Source organism: Pogonomyrmex barbatus, unplaced genomic scaffold (assembly GCF_055798465.1).
Source record: "Pogonomyrmex barbatus isolate J1 unplaced genomic scaffold, ASM5579846v1 scaffold10, whole genome shotgun sequence".
Classification (NCBI taxonomy): Eukaryota; Metazoa; Arthropoda; class Insecta; order Hymenoptera; family Formicidae; genus Pogonomyrmex; species Pogonomyrmex barbatus.
In genome coordinates, this window is record NW_028297099.1 from 6,911,678 (window position 1) to 6,932,749 (window position 21,072).

The following is a 21,072-nucleotide window of genomic DNA, read 5'->3' on the forward strand; positions in this document are numbered from 1 at the left end:
TAAATGAAAATTTTTTCTTAATCTATACATCTCGGAACGGACCTCGTGAAATGAAAACTACAAGTAAAATCCTGTGTAATGTGTACGTTAAAAAAAAAAAAAATAATCAGTTCTTGTAAAGAAACAGAGCTTTCACGTAAGGATTTAATGAAAGCACTGCACGGAAAGAACAGTTTTGCTAAAACATCTAAAAATTTGGTCAGATAGAGATTTGAAAATAATTATGTTGATCAAATCGATTGCTAGAATATTAAAAATTTTCATATTATTCCATTTTTAAAATGTAATGTATAATGATTTTGACCAACCAAAATTATTTTCTGCATAATAATTTTATCCAATAAAATTATTTTCTGACTTATATTCAAACCAGTTTTTAGATACTTCAGTAAAATAATTTTGTCCGTGTGGAAATCGGACAAAAACACGAATCAAATAATCCAATTTTCGTCTTTGCGAGTATTTGGAGTTAGAAGAAGGGCGGATAGTCCATCACGGTAGCATGATTCCGCGCAAACTAACCATTTTTTGACAAATGTAACACATATGCGCGAGACAGCGAGTAGAGTAAGTTGATACCGCTGTCGCGGTTTCCAATGGCATATGTAATAGAATAAATTACAAAGCGTACGCGCGAAATCTAAATTCAGACTCCCGAGCGGGATATACGACGCCATATCAGATACAACTTTCGAGCGTGCACTCCGGGAGGGAAGCGTTCCTTCCTTCCTACGGAGGAATTAATAGAGTCGCTTTGCATATCGTTGCGAAGTTAGCGTGCGAGATAAAACGCTTCGAGCTGCGATAATTGGACACCCGGCGCCCAGCGACGTGTAAATATTTGCATCCGTCGAGTGCAAAGTCGATATGCATTACTTGAAAGGCGCATGAACTCGTGCGTGCAATAACGGTTCAGATGCGTTTCTGCGGCGTGGCGCTGCGGAGAGAATATCCCGCATGCGAGGGGGGGAGGGGTGGGCTATCCCAAGCCAGGAATGCTCATTCTCGCACCGTGTCCGATATTGCCGGACAAATTGAACGTCGCCGTAGCTAAGTTTACATCGAAGGCCAAATTAATTAAGCTTTAATTGTGGGTTAATGACGCGAGCGAGTAAACACGGCATGTGTACCGCCAAGTACATGGAAAATTGAATTAATTGTGTTAAAATTAACCGAGTTTGCCGTGCACGCTAGTCGCTCTAATGGTTGCTTCAAACCGGCCCGAAAGTTTGGCAACTATTAAATATTGCAAACATGAAATCGCTACGGCGCAGTGCCCGATAGCGCGCGCGGTTTCCGCATTGTTTTGCACACCCCTAAATTTTAATGCTCCCTCGATTTCTGTTCGAAGTCTTTCATTAAATGCACCATCATCTAAATTCCGAGAGACCTATCCTCTCCAATATACCTATCCTCTCTTTCTCTCTCTCTCTCTCTCTCTCTCTCTCTCTCTCTCTCTCTCTGTCTCTCCTCGTTCTCTCCGAGATTCGCTTCCTTGGATCCTTATCCAACTCACTTCGTAGTTTCCAAGAGGACCTCGTTCGGCGAGTCCTGCCGGACGAGTACGAGTTGCCGCGGAAGTTTCGGCGACCCGAAGATGTCCCTTGTTCGAGAACTTGCAGCGATATCCAAGCAGATAAGGAGGAGGAGGAGGTAGTCCGTAGATAAGGGTCTTCTCAGTGAGAAGGAAGGAGGGGGGGGGAGGGGGGAGGGGGGGGGGGAGAACGGGAAGACGGAAAGAGCCTCCCATCCTCAACAACGAAGTAGGGAATGGCGCGGAAACGAAACCTCATAAGTAGATACAGTCGACAGATTGATCGGACGGGAGCTATCTCTTGTTTCTATGCGCATAGTTTTATCGCGCTAACCGGCGCGCGCGATACGCACACGGGTTATGTCTTCCGTTAATTTATGATACGCGGCCGACGTGAAATGTCATAGTTGCCGGGCTCGAAGGCTTCCGGCCGTGCCGGATCCAGGACGCCGGGTCAAACACTCCGCGCCGCGCATCCTGCGTTCTCGCACAGACTCCGACTCTGACGCTGAATCGCATAGTTGGCCTTTGCATACCGACTCCGCTGTCGCCGTGCGCGGAACACGATTTATGCGAATTCCCTTTCTCGTAGATCGCCGAATGTAGGCAGATAGCCTGGACAGATTTATTCTGCCCCCCCCCCCCTCCCTGATAAATTCGCCGGAGATGATGGAAGGTCGATTGTAAGTGAGATAATAGGTGATCCGGTAATCATGAGCAGCGCAAGAATTTTTAAATGGAAAAAATGGCGGTTAATAATCTTGCCATCTTGCGATGATATTCCGGAAACAATTATTGACAGTTTATTAAAATTTTAATTAGGAGATACATATATCGATGTTCATCTCTTAAATGAGGTTGTATAGTGGTACATTACGTAAATAGCGATGCATTCGCTTATTGAGAACCAAGCCAAAATAAATAAAACAGCATTATCCATCGGAATAGTGAACATGTAAATCTCGTGTACGATGGGGAATCAATCAGTCCACCAACCTTTTCGTCGTGATGTTACGTTGCATGACGTGCGAGTTATTGGAATCGGCGTTGGGCGAGATTACCGCGTTAGCGTCCGCTCCCGGCGAATCAAATATAGCGCGCACGAATTTCCAACGACGGAAAATTTTCGATGGCTTTGCGCCATCATGGCGGAACTGATAAAATTACCGGTCAATTATCCCGCATAAACAAATCCCGTGTAAGAAGATTCTGACCCAATTTCGTGCCGGGCGAGATGAGATCGTGACACGAAAAGGCGGAAAGTAAATTATCCTCTCATCCATTCTCTTACATATACACGTAGTTTCTCTCTCTCTCTCTCTCTCTCTCTCTCTCTCTCTCTCTCTCTCTCTATACATCATCATGGAACACGTTGTATCCGAGAGGATCGGAACTTGCCCAATTTGCGATGGCATATTCTACTGGGAAATACGAATTATACGAGACATAAGGTCCTCTCATAAAGTCGCTTGAGATGTGGCTGGTCTGGCGATTAATGTCTAATTGATTTTGTGTCAATTACACGGTCGTTTCAATTCTGTCGATATATTTTTTACAGTTTTGTTTCAAAATTAAATTTAAATCAATAGAGTAAAGGGGTAACTTCTCGGGTAAATATGTAGATCATGTAAGTCAATTTATATTATAAGTGAATAAGCAGAAAAATGTATGCTTTGCATAATTCAGAAATCAAGAGGAAATGAATTTTATAAATCAGATGAAAATTATCTTCCTAAATGATTACTGTATTTTTTATTTATCGTAATGTACTTATTTGTAAAATTCATGTTGCTCTCAGAGATCGCGGGATTTAAGTGTGATTATAAAGTGTCCGAGACTATAAAATATACATTCATTTATTAAGGCAATAAACCGAAAAATAATGTACCGATATGATACATTTGACATTATTATTTCATAATTTTGCCAGATAGAGTTAGATTATTGCCTGTATTCATATATATGTTTCATTACCGGGCGAATATAATTGCTGCTCGTTTGATTTCAAGATAAAACGTGATTAATTATAAAAAAAAAACCTGGCAATTTTCAATTGGCAATGTGAAAAACGTACTTTATACGTGGCATTATCAGTTCGATTATTATCCTGATCGATAGTATTACGAACATTAAGCCGCTTAAAAAAAGTAGAGAGATTAGGTACGAATCGATATAACGAGGTAATCCGAATTTCACGATTATTGTTCGTTTATCGTCTTTTCATTTTTTTTTTTTTTATATATTATTTTCAATGTATTATAACAGTAGTAATATATTGGTTCCCTACTTCTTTTAACAATTGCAATTCAGAATTTAATGACTGCTCTCTGCTCTTTTCTCAAATTTATTCCCCATTAAGGTAATCCTAATTGATTAAATATCAATTATTCGGCATGTTAATTAGGAAAGTTATGTATAACAAATGCGATTGCCATTATTTAAATTATAATTATTAATATTATCTATACGTATATCGTTATATTAAATAATGTAGCTCTCTGTGCAGATGACGCAGCTCGACTCGCGTATGTCGCGCAATTTTCAGCAGGTTTATCTTGAGACAATCGTCCGAAGGGTCCACGAAAACGAATAGTCCACTTATCCCACGGGATTGTGCCTATACCCGCGCAATTTTATCCCGACAATCTCCATTCACGCCTCGATCGAATTGTCCACGAGGCTGTTTCTACGCCTCTCGACGAATTCACGCCCTTGGCGTCCCTTCGCAGGACAATTTCTCCCGTACTTCAGCCAAAAGTGCCCCGAAAATCTTATTGCTCTATCACATTACGCACGGTTACGCGATTGCGGAAATCCTCTTCTATCGCTCACGTTTATCTGTATCACGTCGATCTTCGTCGATTTTAACCATCGTCTCTCTTTTTTTATATTACCTCATTTCTGTATGGTCTTACATGTAAAATATTGCGCTTCCCGAAGATTCTCTAGTGTAAAGACGGACAAGTTTAATGTTGATTTTAATGGACGTGAAATTTTGAACGAAAACAAGAAACGGGACGATTATCACAATAATTTGCACAATGCGAGAATATAACTTAATATTATTAAATTTTGCAGCGGCTTCATAAGGCTTTTTGTTTATTCGAAAGGAATTATCCGATTAGTTTTGCCGTGGAAATATTTGCTGACGGTAAAACAGAAGGATCGCACGAGAAAAACATGCTGCACAGCATTTGCGGTGGTCCGGGGAGGACACGCGCGTGCACACGCGTGTATATTAGCATTTGTCGTATATATTTTTCGTCCGTTTATGCGCATATTGCAGGCCGGAGACAGCTAATTGCCGTTGTCGCACTCAGCTGGTACAGGAAGGGCGTTGTTTTATTCGCGCGTACCGGATGTGCATCGTGCACATCCTGTACGTACAGACGAATACGATACACACGAACGCGTTGTCCCGTCCGATAAGCTTCTCACGAGGATTACGATGTCGTGCACAGTTCACGTTGCCCCTACCCTCTCGTACACACCTGCATTTTTTATCGCCTGTGCGATTTTCGAGATACGAATAGCGCGCGATTAACGATACTCTATGTTTCTACATTCTGATCTCTTAAACGAAGATCTTTCGCGTAGGAAAAGGAATCGAGAGATAAAATGACGATTGGAAAGACAGATTTTTATTTTTAACGCAAAACGTTTGTGTCGAAGAAATTGTAAAATTTTAATAACATTTTAAAGTGTAAGAATAAAGGGTTCCTATTTGGAACTTTTCCACGTTGTAGAAAAGAGTTGAGGGAGCAAATATTGATTAAAATCTTTTTTAAAACAAGCAATTTATTTCCGAAATACTTATTCTTTCTTTTTTTTTTTTTTTTTTAATAATAAAGAAGACGCTTTAAATTAGTTTAGATGAGAACTTACATATGCTGACGCAATCAAGGGCTGAAATTATTTATTATTTCTACATCGCAAGCTTTCTATTTCAGATGTAACTCGTCTGCTACGGTATTCTTTACTAATCCTAAAATAAGACATGTTTCATCGTCAAACCCCCCCCCCCCCCCCGAAATATCTCGAAACTTTTAGATCACCAAAAGAGAACTCGACCGACAGTTAAGGTGGCTAACTACTGCCAATTAATGATCTTTAAGGGCGTAACGGATTTCCGATATTCTATAGTTCACCAGGACGTGTCGAACCACTTTCAAGCGCCATCAGCCTTCTCCGTTAAGATGCTTCTCTCTCTCTCGTTTGCCTCTTGATGACAAGGGAGGTAAGGTTTCACTTTACTCCCTTTCGTCTACTAATCGATAGATTTTCTTGCGAAGCCCTTATCCGCCATAGTGATATTCCGACGTGCTTAGCGTTACGTACGTAATTGAGTTTTCAGGATTAAACAGTCACGATCAGTCGACGCGAAATGTCAGCTGTTCGCAATAGTCTCTCTCCGCTAGTGTTAATTGCAATTGATTGCAAGTTGAGTCTTATTTTTACAAAGGTCATCGAGAGAAAAACGGGAGACAGTCGCGCTGAAGTATCCTATACTTGAGATAAATTTTCGAGTAAAGGGTTCTCTTCGCAGCCATTCTTGCATCATGTTCTCACGATGCTCGTAAATTTAATCGCGTATCGAATATCAATATCGCAAGATGTTGCAAACGAGACTACGTCTCGACGGAAATAGTCGTAGACACGCGACGCATTTTCGGATATTTATTATACGATTGTCTATGCACCTCGTGACAATTTTCAGCTTGTAAAATGTTCGTAGTTTCGCGTTTGTATTTATGTTTTTATTTATTTATTTTTTTTTTATCTCTGACACGCACATAAGATTGAGTCAAAAGTGATGTCACACGATGTCGGTTCATTCGATACTTTTGCATATTTAACACTCGCGCATATTTTGCATTGTGTTTTACTCGCTTCGGAGAAGAGTTACACGCGGGGCTATTTTTCAGTAGTTTGAAATATATGCGCGCCGCAAAAATATACGTGTCGGCCACATGTAAATCGACCTAGCTGGCCGAACGAGGTTACGTTAATTTCGTAGCTATCACAGTTGAATAAACGCTAGAAACGCTTACGGGGAGCGTTGTCAGCGAAATTCCCCGGCGCGTGCACACAATAAAATTGGAAATCGGACGAGCTTTTCAGCAACGGGGTCGCAACAAAAGTGGCGCGGCCGCGCGTCGGATTACGAATCGCCAAATACGTAGATATAATTCATTGCTCGTTAACGGCACTTTGATAATTAGCCCGACCGCCAAATTGTATTTTCGGGCGCGCGCAAATTATACGGCGTTTAATCGCACGGAGCGAAATCGCCTCGCATCGCCGCATACCGCCGAAGCGCCATCGATTTTTTTGTTCGCCTCGTCTTCTTTTCACATGCGGCTTTGTGATGAACATACACGGGACGATTACGTAGCACGAAAATTAAAATGCAGAAAACTGGAATTATCTGCAATTTCTCTCTCTCTCTCTCTCTCTCTCTCTCTCTCTCTCTCTCTCTCTCTCTCTCTTCCCCTCTGGTATAAATAAGCTCGTATATATAATTCCAACATGACCTGGGAGTGCGAATGCAATTAATGTCCGCAATATTTAATTCCTCGTTACCACTTCGTATCTATAATTATTACTCGCTCGGCGAGATTCTATTCGGCAGATTTTGTCCGCGGGAATTGCAATTCTCTCGCGAAAATAGAATCTGCACGTAATATAAACAAAATAAACGAAAGTTTGTGAAAAATTCAAGAGAAAATGCGGGATGTGAGTGTACGATATATTTTCCGTGATATTTCTCTCTTTATAAAGGCGGTTAAACCGGCGAGGAGAATTAAATGTTTATGCGCCGACAGTGCCGGTGATGAATCCAATGCCGTTTAATGGCGATCATCGAAGTGGTAACACGCAGCTGTTTATTCCTCTCCATTCTGGGAACTGCAATCATCCGAAGCTTCTCGTCATTTGAACGTTAATTTCGCCACGCGACATCAAATATTCCTCTAATGCTATGAACTGCTGCGTGTCGGGCCGTCATTAAAGCCCGCCCGGATCGAAAAAGGCAGCGCTTGCAAAACAAAGTTGGGGAAATTAGCGGATAATTGAGATGATTGTCGGGCATATGCGACCGTCGGTGATTATTGCCGCTAGTGCCGCATTTATATGAGGGTACAAAGGGGGAGGGGGGGAGGGAGAAGAAGAGACAGAATGGGAATGCAATCGCGTAAAATCGCGAATATGAACAATAACGCGAAACATTGTTCACGTTCAATAACCACACTTAATATTCGCAATCTGCGAATTTTCGGCAGCAAAACGCTCGACGTAATTGCAAAGGCGGACGCGCGAAGAATAAAGTTTCATACAAAGAGGAGGATACGATTCTCTCTCCCCCCCCCCCCCTCTCTTCCCTCCCTCCCTCTCCCTTTCTCTCTTTTCTCTCTGTCTTTCTTCCGCACCCCGTACTCGCGATATTCGCTGAATCGACACGTTCCATTCGATGAATTCTAAAGCGTCCGACTGGAAACCACTCGTAGCTTATCAGTCGCGGGAGCCGCTGATAATGTTCGCGTGTCCCCGCGTTCGCTTCCGGTATATTGTATCGACTCGGCGATGTACGCTATCGAATACGGTCGGCGCGGTTCCCGCGCTGCCCCGCGAGAGCGACATCACACCGGCCCGTCGATACTTAATTAAGCCGTAACTGTTAATTATCGTGGGAACATCGGTGTTTTGCCGTTCTTCTCGCCGACGCGTACTCGAGTGCGGAAACTCGAGAGGGAGAAACTCGGTTTTCCCTCGATTTTCAGATCCGCAAGTAGATTCAGCGCGCGCGCGCGCGCGCGCGCTCCCCCCCCCTCCCCTCGTGAGTTTCAATTAATTATACAGGCTGTCCCAGATCGAGGAATATTTCAGCAACGTCCTTGATGAATATGGAGCGGACATTTTCTTGATTGAGAGAGGGATTTTGAAAAATAAATTGAAAGAGAAACCGTTTCCCATGACAAATCGTAATCTCGACGACGAGATATCGTCGTCCGTGAGTAAGTCAGAAATTCGGAATAACGTAATTATCCGCGAGTGCATTTCTCACTCCGGAAGTTGAATATTTGATTATGCGACAAGTTCAATTAGCAATTATCGTTCCGAAGGAACGCATTCGGTAGCATGTAAATACTTGATAGCAGGCAGTTCCCAAGTCATCGCACTTTTACATCCCGTAGAAGATGGACGGGGTTAATTTGATCCCATTTGCGAATGCGGTATGCACTGCGGATGCAAAAGGTCAAAGGGCACGTCCTCTGTACGTGCGTACGATCGATTAATTCAAAGTCACGATTAAGCTTGCCATCGTGCGAAATAATTAAATGTGTCATTAGCATAACTCGTGCAAAAATTTCAAAGAGATTTCTAAATTGGCTCTATACAGCCGATTTGTAAAAACATTTAGAAAAATGGTGAGTTTAGCGATTAATGCAATAGAAAGATTTTTACGTAACAGTAAAGTAATAATTCGAATTAAAATAAAATAATATAATAATAAAATTTGAATAACAACAAGGTAATAATTCGAATTATATATAATATAATATAATAAATTTACGTTTTATACATTCAAAGCCAATCAAATATAATATTTACGTTACATAAAAGATCATTGTTAATTTATCGCATTAAATATAATATTTTTTATTAATTTTAGTAAAGACCATAAAAAGTGTTGGTTGCAACCCCTGTTCTCCAGAAGTCCCTGCTAATTACCTGCATCTCGAAGAAGTATTCCGGAGAAGTAGAACCGGTGCTTTCATGTGCCACCCTCGTGCCGCTTTCGCGAGTTCTCCTTTGCAGGGAAAAGAAGGGAAAAAAAAAAAACCCTTAACTCGCGGCACGTAGAAAAGTTGTATTATTACGACAAGTTTCGCTGTCCAAAGTGTCGCCAAAGCAAAAGCGCCCGTAACCGCGCAACCTCCACCCCCACAACGACTTTCCGGAGACTACTTTCATTCCAGCGTAAACGACTTTCGACGCACAGCAGTGCGCCTGCACGAAACGAGCTTGCGAATAAGCGTGTACGCACGTGCGCACTTTACATTTATATTTTATAGCGAAAATGGTAGAAATGCTCGCAGCTAATACAATGAAATACCAGGATGTCGGGATATCGTCGGCAAAGGGGAACAAATATACTTGAGATATTTTAGACTAGACTTTGTAAAAAGAGCGAGGCGAGAGCTCAAACGAGAGGAAGTAATAAATTCAACGATACGTTTATTAATTTCTTTTCCGCTCGCGAAGTTAAGGCTATCCAGGCCGGAGCTGGCTGGGTATTAATCCTGCCTTGGCTCTCGGGTCAAGGGGTTAAAGTCGCGGTTGTACGCCGCCGTCGGGGAAATCGCACGACGTTCTCTCGCCGGCGAGGAAACGAGGGCGGGGGCGAGAGGGAAGAAACGATGGCGACTCGAGGGAGGGTTGCGTATCGCGAACTAGTTTGTCTACCGCGTCCTATCGGTTAACCATTCGTCTTCTCGTGCTGCAGCGCTCGCTACAGTCTTTTACGGTGTCCCACCACAGCCACGGAAGAAGCTCCTCCGCGTTTCTCGTACCCTCCGGGAGAGCTCAAATTTCTCCTCGGTTTTTCGTGGAAAACCCCTCTGCTCCCTCGGTATGCTGAGTAAACGTGTCGCGTGACGCGTGCGGGAAATTTGAGTCTTAAGAATAGGTCGCCAATTCGTCAATTTATCCACGCTTACCCTCGCGAAGGATCGGATTTCGGTTTAGGTGTTCGTGGCATTGTGCCCTTTCAACACCCCCCCCTTTTTTTTTTGAGTTCGTACAGATTTCTATCCAGCGTGCGCTCGCACAGATTTCCAATGCGCAATCGTCCGAGGCTGCGCTTGTCTGCGCTTGGTGTCTGTGACTGGGTATTTTAGAAGTTTTCGAAAACTTGATATCAGAAATATTAAATTTAGCAAATTAAGTTTTTTAAAATAATAAACGGCCGAGTAAGTTAAGAGGAAAATTGTTGATCTAATAAACGAGGGGCTGCATTAACCGATTATATCCATCTTATAGTTAGTTATCGGATCGGACGGCGGGAAATGAAAAATACATCCTTAATGCTATCCGTATACTGCCGTCACTATTTCTCCTTTTATCTCTCAGCATCGATATTTAATGAATTTTCTTTGGATAAATATGAGAGAGGAATTGAAAAATTTTATCGAACCGTCGAGAGAAAACGGGGTAGCAGACACCGAATGCAGAAGAAGCAATGAAAATTCATCGAACGACTGCACGTTTCAAATCAAAAGTAGCGAACGGTTCGATTTCACATTACCCTCTTATCGACTGTAATTTTTTCACGCCTCTATCTCGTCGCGATCTCTTACTACTTATGTAAAAGCTATGAGGTTACATTGAATGTTAGAACTTGTTTGAGAGTAACCAGACTGTTATTGTAACGTTTTATGTATTTTTCTTCTACTATTTTTTTCAATATATATATTTTTAGTAATATGGACGCACAGTAATAATAAAACCGATAATAATCGTAAAATAATAATGCGGCAAGCTGCGCTTTTATTGCTAGAACTGCGCTTTTCACTCGCGTTATCACAATTTTAAAAAACAAGGCATCCAGTCTGGCATTTCGAAGATTGGCTCACGCATTACATTATCGTTTCCAACTGGGGATAGTCCCAGGACTGCTGCAGAGATCGCAGAGGAATGTTGTCCCGGAATGGAACGTATCTTTAAGACTTTAGAGCTGTTGCAGTTAAAGAAAGCGTAGAAAAGTTCGCTGCGATATTCGAGATTCCAGATTCACCGACATCGGAGAGGAGCGACATTCCGCGAGGAGCGAAATTCCATCGCGCGTTCGCGTGCCTTTACGAATATATATTTTTCGCAACGTTCCATATACGAGATCGTTCGTGGCAACATACATGAGCGCCTGCAAAGGTAAAGACGTCGGCCGCAACAATTTAAATGAGAGGAAAGAGAGACGAAGGGCGAAGAAAGGCGGAGGAACGCAAAGCCGCCGGAAAAGTTTGGCGTGACGCTACGTCGAGTCAAGGCAAATTAGACTTTTTAACGAGACAAGCCGCGGTAACCGCTTACTAACAGTCGTGTACTATCGCGTGCACAAGCACGGAAATAGAAAATAGTGAGGTACGTAAACTAATTGAATTTATGTTTAATTTTTCAAACTTCCGCGGAAATTCAGTTCTTGACGCGTCTCCGTTTCACTCGCTTGCAAGTTAATGCGTCTCGCATAATATCGCGAGATAATATCCCAATTTCGCGTTTTACGCGTCTAACAATAATTCAACGGAAGCAAAACATAGGCGACCGCTCGTCGAGCTGCATGCAATTTTATACGAGGCGACGCGTTAATCAAGGAAGCCCGAAAAACCGTGCCCGCCTCTGCCCTTTCGTTCCTTACTGACGTGACTTCTTTATCTGCATTTTATCCCATCCCCCACCTCCCTCCCCTCCCCATCCATTATTGCATTATGCATATCACACGACCAGCTGGATAGCGGTGCAATTGTTCCGCTGCCGTCCGGTCGGACACGTACAAAAGAAATTCCGAAAAAGGGCGCACAGCCTCCGCCAAGAGATGCAAGGCGGATCAAGAAATAGAAAGCAAGAGAGAGAGAGAGAGAGAAAGAGAGAGAGAGAGAGAGAGAGAAAGAGAGAGAGAGAGGAAAGGAGAATACGAGAACAGGGATAATCCGGCGGGGCACGAATGGCGGTCGGTGTACTTCAAGCCGCAAATTGTAACCGAAAACTGCTTGGTATTCAAGTCGTAACGACCCCCTCATCTTTTCGCCTCCTCGTATTCCGTTTTTCGCTTCGGTCGCGTTGAGCCAGAATGGAAATGCGGATTGATCGATAGTCCCTCGCGGACCGCCGCAAAAGGATTCGATGGTCAACGCTCGGTGAATAAAACGACCGGAGCCTTGCGGCACTCCGTAGTGTCGACTTAACGTAATCGAACTTTTGAGAGGCCAAGTGCCCAAGTAGCGCCAAGTAGCGCGAGTAATACCGCTTCTTCTTGGCCGATCAAACCCTTCGGTTCGTCTCTCATTTGTTACAACACCGTCCGAAGTGCATGACCGACACATGCCTTTTTATTTCCCTCATTGAGTTGTTCTCCGTCCTTTCGTTTTTCCGATATTCGTTTCCTCCATCCACGTTAAAAAATCAACATGCTTCAGCAAATGAAATTTATTTTTAATTATTTTTTTCTATACACGAGAGAAACCAATATATTTTTTTTGGTTTAAAACCCTCTGTTATACGAAATTGTTAAATAATTCGCCTCTAATAAAATATCATCTATTTTATTTTTTTTATCTCGTTTTTCTATGTAGTTATAATTTTAATAATAAATTTGTCAAATAAATTGCATAAAAAAGAGCAAATTTTCATGTACGTATGTATGTATATAGTATGATATATATATATACATATATATATGTATTGTATATATATTGTATGTATACGTACATATATACATAAAATTGCTTTTCTATCGACTTTTAATATTTTCATATCCAAAATTGCTAGTAATTTTATATGATGTAACAAAAAAATATATGATTCTATTTTAAAAAATCTCGATAGTGATTTCATTTACAAATAAATCAATCGTATGGTCTTGAAACCCTACAATTTTGTCTTGAAACATTTTCCCCAAAAATGTCTCATTTTCAAGATAATTGATCAAAATGATAAAAATCATTTAAAATTGCGGCATCCTGTATACGGAGCGTTTGTATATTTGCTTTATAGACCATCGAGTCGCAAAAGTTTTGCCATTCAACCATTTTGTTTCTTCCCGTGTATATATAGCGCGAGATACGTAAAATAGGTCGATGTAATATAAAGCGTCGCCGTGTCATCGGTCTTTAGTTTCGGGAGCCTTCCGCCAGCAAATATTTATCGTTTACGTACGAAGTATTCGGAAACGTGAATCGCATTGTATTTCCGTTTTCTCGCGGTGTTTACGCTCACGTGAGACACGGGAGCTTGTTGAACGCGAGCATAAAACTCGGGGAGGCGATGTGTATTTATGTATATGCATAAATCGAGCGCGGGACTGCGCTAAATTGTGGAAAATCAAGTCGTGAATTAAAACGCGAACGTTGGCAGTTGGCAGTTGTTCCGGATGCTCGATACGTCCGTATACATTGCTTCGTCGAAAATACGTTATACCTTTAAAACAACTAACTCGGGCCAGAGCCAGAGGCTGTGTTGCGTACTTCACGTATACACAACAACAACAAATTTGTATTTGTGCGCAATTTTACAGTGCCGTTGCGCATACAAATATATCATTCGCCATCGAAGGAAAATGGTGTAGAAATACCTCGCTGATGTTTAAACGTTCATCGTTCATTTAATTTCCACGCTTTACTATGCCTTTACAGCTGTACAGTAGCGTAGGGCAAAGTTGTCGTTATCTTCCCCGAGTCTTCGCAAAAGCGTAAATGTAACGAGCGCGTACGCACGCACTGCCATTTTGTACTGCCGTTTCGTTGCAAAGTGTTTACCGTTTATATAAATATTTTATTTTTTTTTTTTTTAACGTGAGATGGAATTTGATATTATTGACGTTACGCACGATTCGCAAAAAGATTTGCAAAAAGGATCTACACGTGTACCGTTGACTATCATCATGAAGGTATAATGGGGGAATAAATTTATTGTAAACTCGTCGGAAAAATTAAAAGGGGAAGAGAGAGAGAGAGAGAGAGAGACAGAGAGAGCTTCAATTTTTTGTGAAATAAGGAAAATTAGAATTATAAATTTGCGACGCGAGAGACTCGTCTGTGAGATAGTTATTCTACAAATCCGGCCAATCCTGGAAAAAGGAAAGGAACGTTAATTGCAGAAGTGCATTTGAGTTTTGGGTCGTCCCCGCTAATCTTTTTCTAACTTCTCGTCGTTTATGCGCATATTCGGCCACTCCCGTGATGCTGGAGCCTGGCCGGCAGGTATATAAACGAAACGTCGAATTGGAGTGCAACGTAAACCAGATTTCTGATGTCAGCTTCAAGCGCATCCCGCCGGCAGTCACCGCGTCGTTTCGCAAAGCGCTTTGATGCCAGCTCGTAATGCGTCTTAATAGAGAGTACGGGGATACGATGATGTTGCCTGCGTTGTAATCTAGATCGAGAGTAGATGGAGCAGATGTATCTCGACTAAATATGTATGCATTAGCTTATCGTTCCACTTACGCGGTATAGATTCCTCTTCGTTGACGATGATAAATGTGAGGAAATAATGCAGCGTTTATCCAGTGACGTCGGTGCGCGATATTGCTAATTGATTAATTTTACAAATTACTATCAATCGATATAATAATAATCGAAATTAATAGCGATCGCACGAGATAAAAAAAAAAAAAAAAAAAAAAAATTAAACGAAATATCGGCAAATGTAATAATATAAAATTAAAATAATATCGATAAATTAGAATAAAAATTTATATATTGCTGCATGATGTTAATGAATTTCACCGCTTACACGATTGCTCGAGATAGACAGCAAACGATTGGAGAGAATCTCCACTTTAAACTGTCCTGTTCGTAAAAATTGATATTTTTAACGTCGGTCGTAAACCCAAGAATAGGGTAGCGCGGGCTTGATTTATTTTTAAATATGGGCATAGAGCGGAGACGGTCGATCAATAATCTCTGTATTATTATTATTATTATACTGCGCTATTCGTTGCTCAGGGTTCCTTCCATAATATAAAAATAAGCATCAAGAGCATCGTCGTGCGCAGGAGAATTATCCGTGTATTTTCGCAATATCGTTGCACGTTGTTGCATCAGTGTTGATTATCCACGCGCGTCTAAATTAATATACGTACGGTACTTCACCCTCTCTTCCCCCTATCCATCCTTCTCTCTCTTTCTCTCTCGCGTTACCAGCCCCGCAAATATCGTTCATTTCTGAACGACACTAATGTTGTATCGAATTGGATTTATACAGGTTTACTGCTCGACGCATAATGTATACGTGATTAACACGTTCACAAATAGATCGAATTTCCAACAATATAGGTTAATGAAGTGACTGCATTATTCAAAGAGTCTCCCGTCGTCCGTTGCATGAGGTATTATCGTGGATTTTAATTTAAATTTACAGACGCTGATGTCGAAAGTTATTGCGGCGCTTCGCGTAACGCGTAATCCCCGTGCGACGATTCTGAATATATTTAACATATTTCCGTGCGCTATAGGAGATAACGATTAGTTCAGCCGGCGCCGGCGGTGGGATTTGTTGATTCGCGCTGAAGAGAGGTAAGGAAATTCGTGGCCGCGCGGATCGCGCGGAATACCAATGTTCCATCTTTAAAGCTGAAGTTATCAAAAATATAATGCGATCTTGATCGCATACGGCGATTATTTCCGTCACGATGTCGGCATTCATTTTATTTTCATCGCAGGCAGCCGCGCGTGTGGACCACACGGTGAGATACCATCGAATAAACGAGGAGCCGGCTGCTGCGCGCGCGATCTCTGACCTCCTACGTATTTTAATCGCGAAACGAAGAGAGAAAGAGCAGGTGCGCGGCACAACAAAGGGTACACAAAGAGAAAGTGGACGAGGGATGAGTATTCTCATAAGGAGACTAGGGCAGCCAGGCGCGCGGAAATGCACGCGGTGCGAATAGGAAATTATGGTCTCGGAGGTAAAGCAGATTCTCTCGGCGAGACAGAAACAGAGAGAGAGGAAGAGAGAGAGAGAGAGAGAGAGAGAGAGAGAGAGAGAGAGAGAGAGAGCAGGTCTCGCATTCGCGCTTCAAGGCGAGATAGTGTCACTTAAACACCGTCGCGAATTTTCAGACCGCAAGTTTTATGTATAGGCAGCAGGGGCGGTCCGGTAAAACGATTCGAATGCATTAAATTTGAAATGGAAGAGAGTCGTAAACGTCGCGTAACCCCGGTAACGGTTCTTGCGTCGCCGGTATAACCTAGGATCGTAGGGATAGAGTTTATCGTTTTCTCTTTGCGCGGCTCGCGCAAGTATTCTCACTTAGTATCGAGAGAAGAGGAATGAGGAGGTTGGGCGTTCGTCTTGTTGATCGCATCCTCGTGAGGCTTTCGAGACTCTTCGAGTTCCCGTGGAGTGTCCTCGATTAGACCGACAAAAGAGAAAGACAGAGGGGGGCGAGAGGGAGGATACATCGTATCCCGGTACGTCTCATAAGAATTCCGACTGGGCGCGGCGATAAATCACCGCCACCGAAATTCGCGAGAATATTGGCTTTTGCATTATTGGTTTTTGCCTCGCGAGCATTCGAGAGAACGTCTGCATCCGCACTCTCATTCTCTGTCGTTCTGTCTTTCTCGATCCCGTGTAAGCCCTGCGAATTCTCCTTGCGGAGCAGCTGTTTCCTTTGGCAGGAGACAGATTCGTCGGAAAAGAGCCACGTCTTTTCTCTGTTTCTGTTTTCTTTATCCATTTATTCGGCTATTTATGCATTCTTATACCTAATCGGTTCTGCAGTAGCCAACGACGTCTCGACATTTCGAGCGAATTAAAGTTTTTAATACGATGGGCAATTTCATCACTAGGGAAAGCATAAGACAAAAATATAAGACAATATATCATAAGATAAGACAAAATTTCATAAGACAAAAAAGTTGCTCTGCATTAGATAAATATCAAATGAAACACTTTTTTTTATTGTAATTTTGCGAATAAATAATCCAATTAAAATGACACTGTATGTGTCGCGTAATAATATTTTCCTAATTTTATTTAATTTTTTTGCTTATTAAACGCCAATAATTTAGATTTTCATTAAATTTTATTAAATTCAAATTTATTTTTAATATATGTATTTCCACGGCGATTTATCTTATTAAACGAAAAAAATCGGGAGACGCTTTTTTTCGAAATTTCGCGCGACTCCGCTGCAATGCTCGAGCCTTCTGCCGCACGTCATGCGACTTGGAGATTCAAATAGCGAAAGAAGATTCGGTGCAGGATCCAAGATGGAAAATAAAGGAGAAATTCGTGGGCAAATGCTTTCCAATTTTCTCACGAGCAGCTGTTCCGCGACGCCAGCCAAACGCGCCGGTAGGAGCGAGGAATCGTTTGACAGTTTTCACGTTCGTGTCAGATTCCAAGGAAGATCGCGGAGAGCGTCGCCCCTGTTCGACAATCGTCCGAGAACACACGAATCTTAAACCGTTCGTCTGTTTCCAAAATCCGGCGTCCAAAACCCGTCTCCGATCTTTATTGAAAATAAAATGAGAACGTTTTCTAATCAGGTAAAGCTGATTCGACCGGTTTGACAATTGTGAGCCGAGAATGTTCGCGATGAGAAGTCAAGAACGAACTTTTCGAGATAGACACTTGAAATCTAAAAATTTCCCGGAAAATCCTTTTCCAAAAGTTAGCAACTGAAGAGACCGCTAATGTCACTCCAAAAAGTACATGTCATTCCAAATCAAGAAAATAATCGAGAATTCGGTGTGTCATCGTCACGAAATCCTCGAGGCGAAACTTATCGGTCAATTTACACGCTTTTCTCACCTCCTGAAAAATGCCAATCTTCAGAGGTGGCGGCTTTTGGAGATAGACGACCTAGATTCGAAATTGCCCTCGGAATTTCGCTCACAATTTACTGTCTAAAAGAAGCGGCGGCTTTTCGTTACGAGAGAGCACGTACGTCCTTCTGAATTAAAAAAAAAAAAAAAAAAAAAAAAAAGAACGATGAGAAAAAGATAATGGCGTACCGAGCCCTTTGTTGAGATAGATGAACTAGTGAATGGAAAAAGAAGGTTAAAACTCACGAAAGTTCTGATATATTTTAATTTGGATATTCGTAATATTATTATTTTGCATGAAAACATAATTATAATTATGTAATTAGGAAACGAGCATAATTATATTAATTTCATATTGGAAACGGACATTTAGATTTTTTTTAGTGTATTTATTAAGTATGTAACTGGCCATTCCTAAATGCAATTACTCTCTCCTTAAATTACTGGTGCAAAATTGTCTACTGCCGCATTCTATTCGTCTTAAAAGCGATGTAAAACTACAGACGTATGTGGTATCTCGGTTGGTTACGGGATGAAAACAGTCGTCGTAAATTATTCGTTAAGGCGGAATCAGTTGGCTGCCTCGCCATGGAACGCACTCTACCTGATTTATAGCCGAAAATCGTGCCGCGGTAATTTATCCCCGACGTTTTCTCGGATTACAACATCTGTGCGTTGCATTACGACGATGAAACACAAGCACAAGGGTAAATCGGCGAGGGGGAGAGGGAAGAGGGAGAAAAGGAGACAAGACGACTCTCTTGATCCAAGTGTCTGAGTGTCGTTTCATTCGAATCAAATATAAGTTCGAAAAACGATTCTTTCTAAATTTACTAAAATCCATTTGATATGACACTAGCAACTTGTTACATTAAAGACGTTTGTAACTTAACCGCGCAAAAATGTGCTATCCTCGCGTGCGTATTATTTTATTATCATAGGGGTTGAAGCACAAGCGCGAACACGTGCGTTTAACGACATTTGAAGTGGAAAGTATAAATTCAAATCTATCGCCATATGTTCCGAAACTGATTGCGAGAGGGTGCGATTCCAGAGAGCGGATTCGTGCAAATCTCTGTGAGACGTAATCAAGTATGGGCATCATTAATATTCCGCTTGCGTCTCTAATTGATCCGTTCATAGGAGTCGCGCATCTCTGCACGACTAGCGACTAACATCCGAGTCCTCGGGGAAACACTGACACCTCGCTCCTTCCCAGACAAATATGATTAAAAAGTCATCATCTCGTCCCGTATGTCTTTATAACTCTAAATTCTTGATAATTCTTAATTAAATTTACACTTTTACATTGAGATAAATCTAAAGTCGAAATTTATTTGAATTTAATCGAGATGCTAATATTTCAGAGAAATATGTGTCAAGATTACATCGTTCCTTGTTTTTAATTCATTAATAATAATTAAATATTCATAATAACTAGGACTTCATAATAATAAGTAATGTCCTCGTCGAAATTTTTACAACAAAAATCTAATGAAGAAAATTTATACAGGAAATGAATATATATATATATATATATATATATATATATATAAGATATAAGATTGACGTCATATATATATATATATATATATATATATATATATATATATATCGCTTTGACGTCAATCTTACGAAATACGCCGCGGATTATGACCGCGATTGAACATGGCGAAACTAAAAAGGGAAAAAAGGCGTAGAGTACGGATTTCGTGGAGATCATTAAGTTGAGCGTCACTAATAATTCCGACGAGACGGTCGTCGACTCGTTAGAAGGGTTGGCCTGAAAAAGTCAACCGGAACTTTTTGCACAGATCGTGTAACACGAGAATCGAGTCGCTCGAATTGGAATCGACCAGCGAGATGGAGTCGACGCGATAGCCCTCTGTTCGCGCGTGCGGAAGATCTTTTTCTAATTAACGCGATTGCAATAAATCGAGCTTATTGCCTGATAAATTTCAGCATCGAACCAGAAAGGCTAATTAAGCGCGCATCGCTTTTTAATTCCGTTGCAATTCTGTTCTGTATTTGTAACGCGCGTATTGAAAGCCGCGTCTCATCCTTTATCTCGTTTTGCGATTCATCGCATTTTTTCTGCGATTTTAAAGCTGAGTCCTAAAGACAAAAGGAGACAAGAAAAATAACGAAATAAGGTCGACATACTGAACTGCCAAATAAGCATTTAAACGCGATAGTCGTCGGTGCAAGCGCAGGAGAATCACGAGAATGCCGATTAGACGAAGAGTCGCGCGTCGACGGTGCACCGACCGCGCGAAATGCTTTGATGTCCATTCGCATAAATGCTCCAGTTTCCGGTCCTCGTTCTATTACGGACCCCCGTCGGGGTTGTTCGACGAGAGTACGGCGATCGATCCGAAGCGGTTATAAAGATGCCTCCTCGAATGGCGACGTTCCGGCTTTAACGATCGTCCGCAAAAGGAAAAAAGGTCGGAATTATCGGCGAAAAAACTCGTTACGGACGCGAAAATCCAATTAGTTTTAACGTCCTCGCCTTCCGCAGTCACGGCGTTCCTTCGGCAGTCGCAAGAAGATTTCGAACTTAATGCTGCCCTCTCCACCACTTTCCCTCTCTCTCGTTCTTTCTTTCTTTCTTATTTTTCCCCCTTTCTCTCTCTCTCTCTCTCTCTCTCTCTCTCTCTCTCTCTCTCTCGTGCACTTTGCGCGAACGAGAAGGAGAGTCGCGCCTGCATACCACCACTCCTCTGACCTCGTTTCGAACGCGGCACCCCGAAGTGCCCCCCCCCCCCCCTCCCCGATGCAGCGATTCCTTTGCGCAGCCATTAAGAAGTACACGTGGTTACGCCGCACTCGGCGTTTTTTAAGCTCTTTAAGCGATGCCTTTGGTCGCGTGCGCGGTCTGCAACCCTCCTCCCCCCCCCCCACCCTGCCCCTCCTTCCCCTATCTCGGTACGCTTTGATGCATTTCCTGAGCTTTTAACGAGATCCCCCATAAAAGGAAGTTAGACTCGC

The 21,072-nt window shown here is 42.0% G+C and overlaps 1 protein-coding gene across 3 annotated transcripts in view; it reads right to left on the minus strand.

Annotated features, from left to right (window-relative positions):
* The window catches only part of LOC105429716 (neurotrimin), a 329,452-nt gene that overhangs the window by 90,708 nt on the left and 217,672 nt on the right, over window positions 1-21,072 (minus strand). The gene's annotated exons all lie outside the window — the stretch shown is intronic.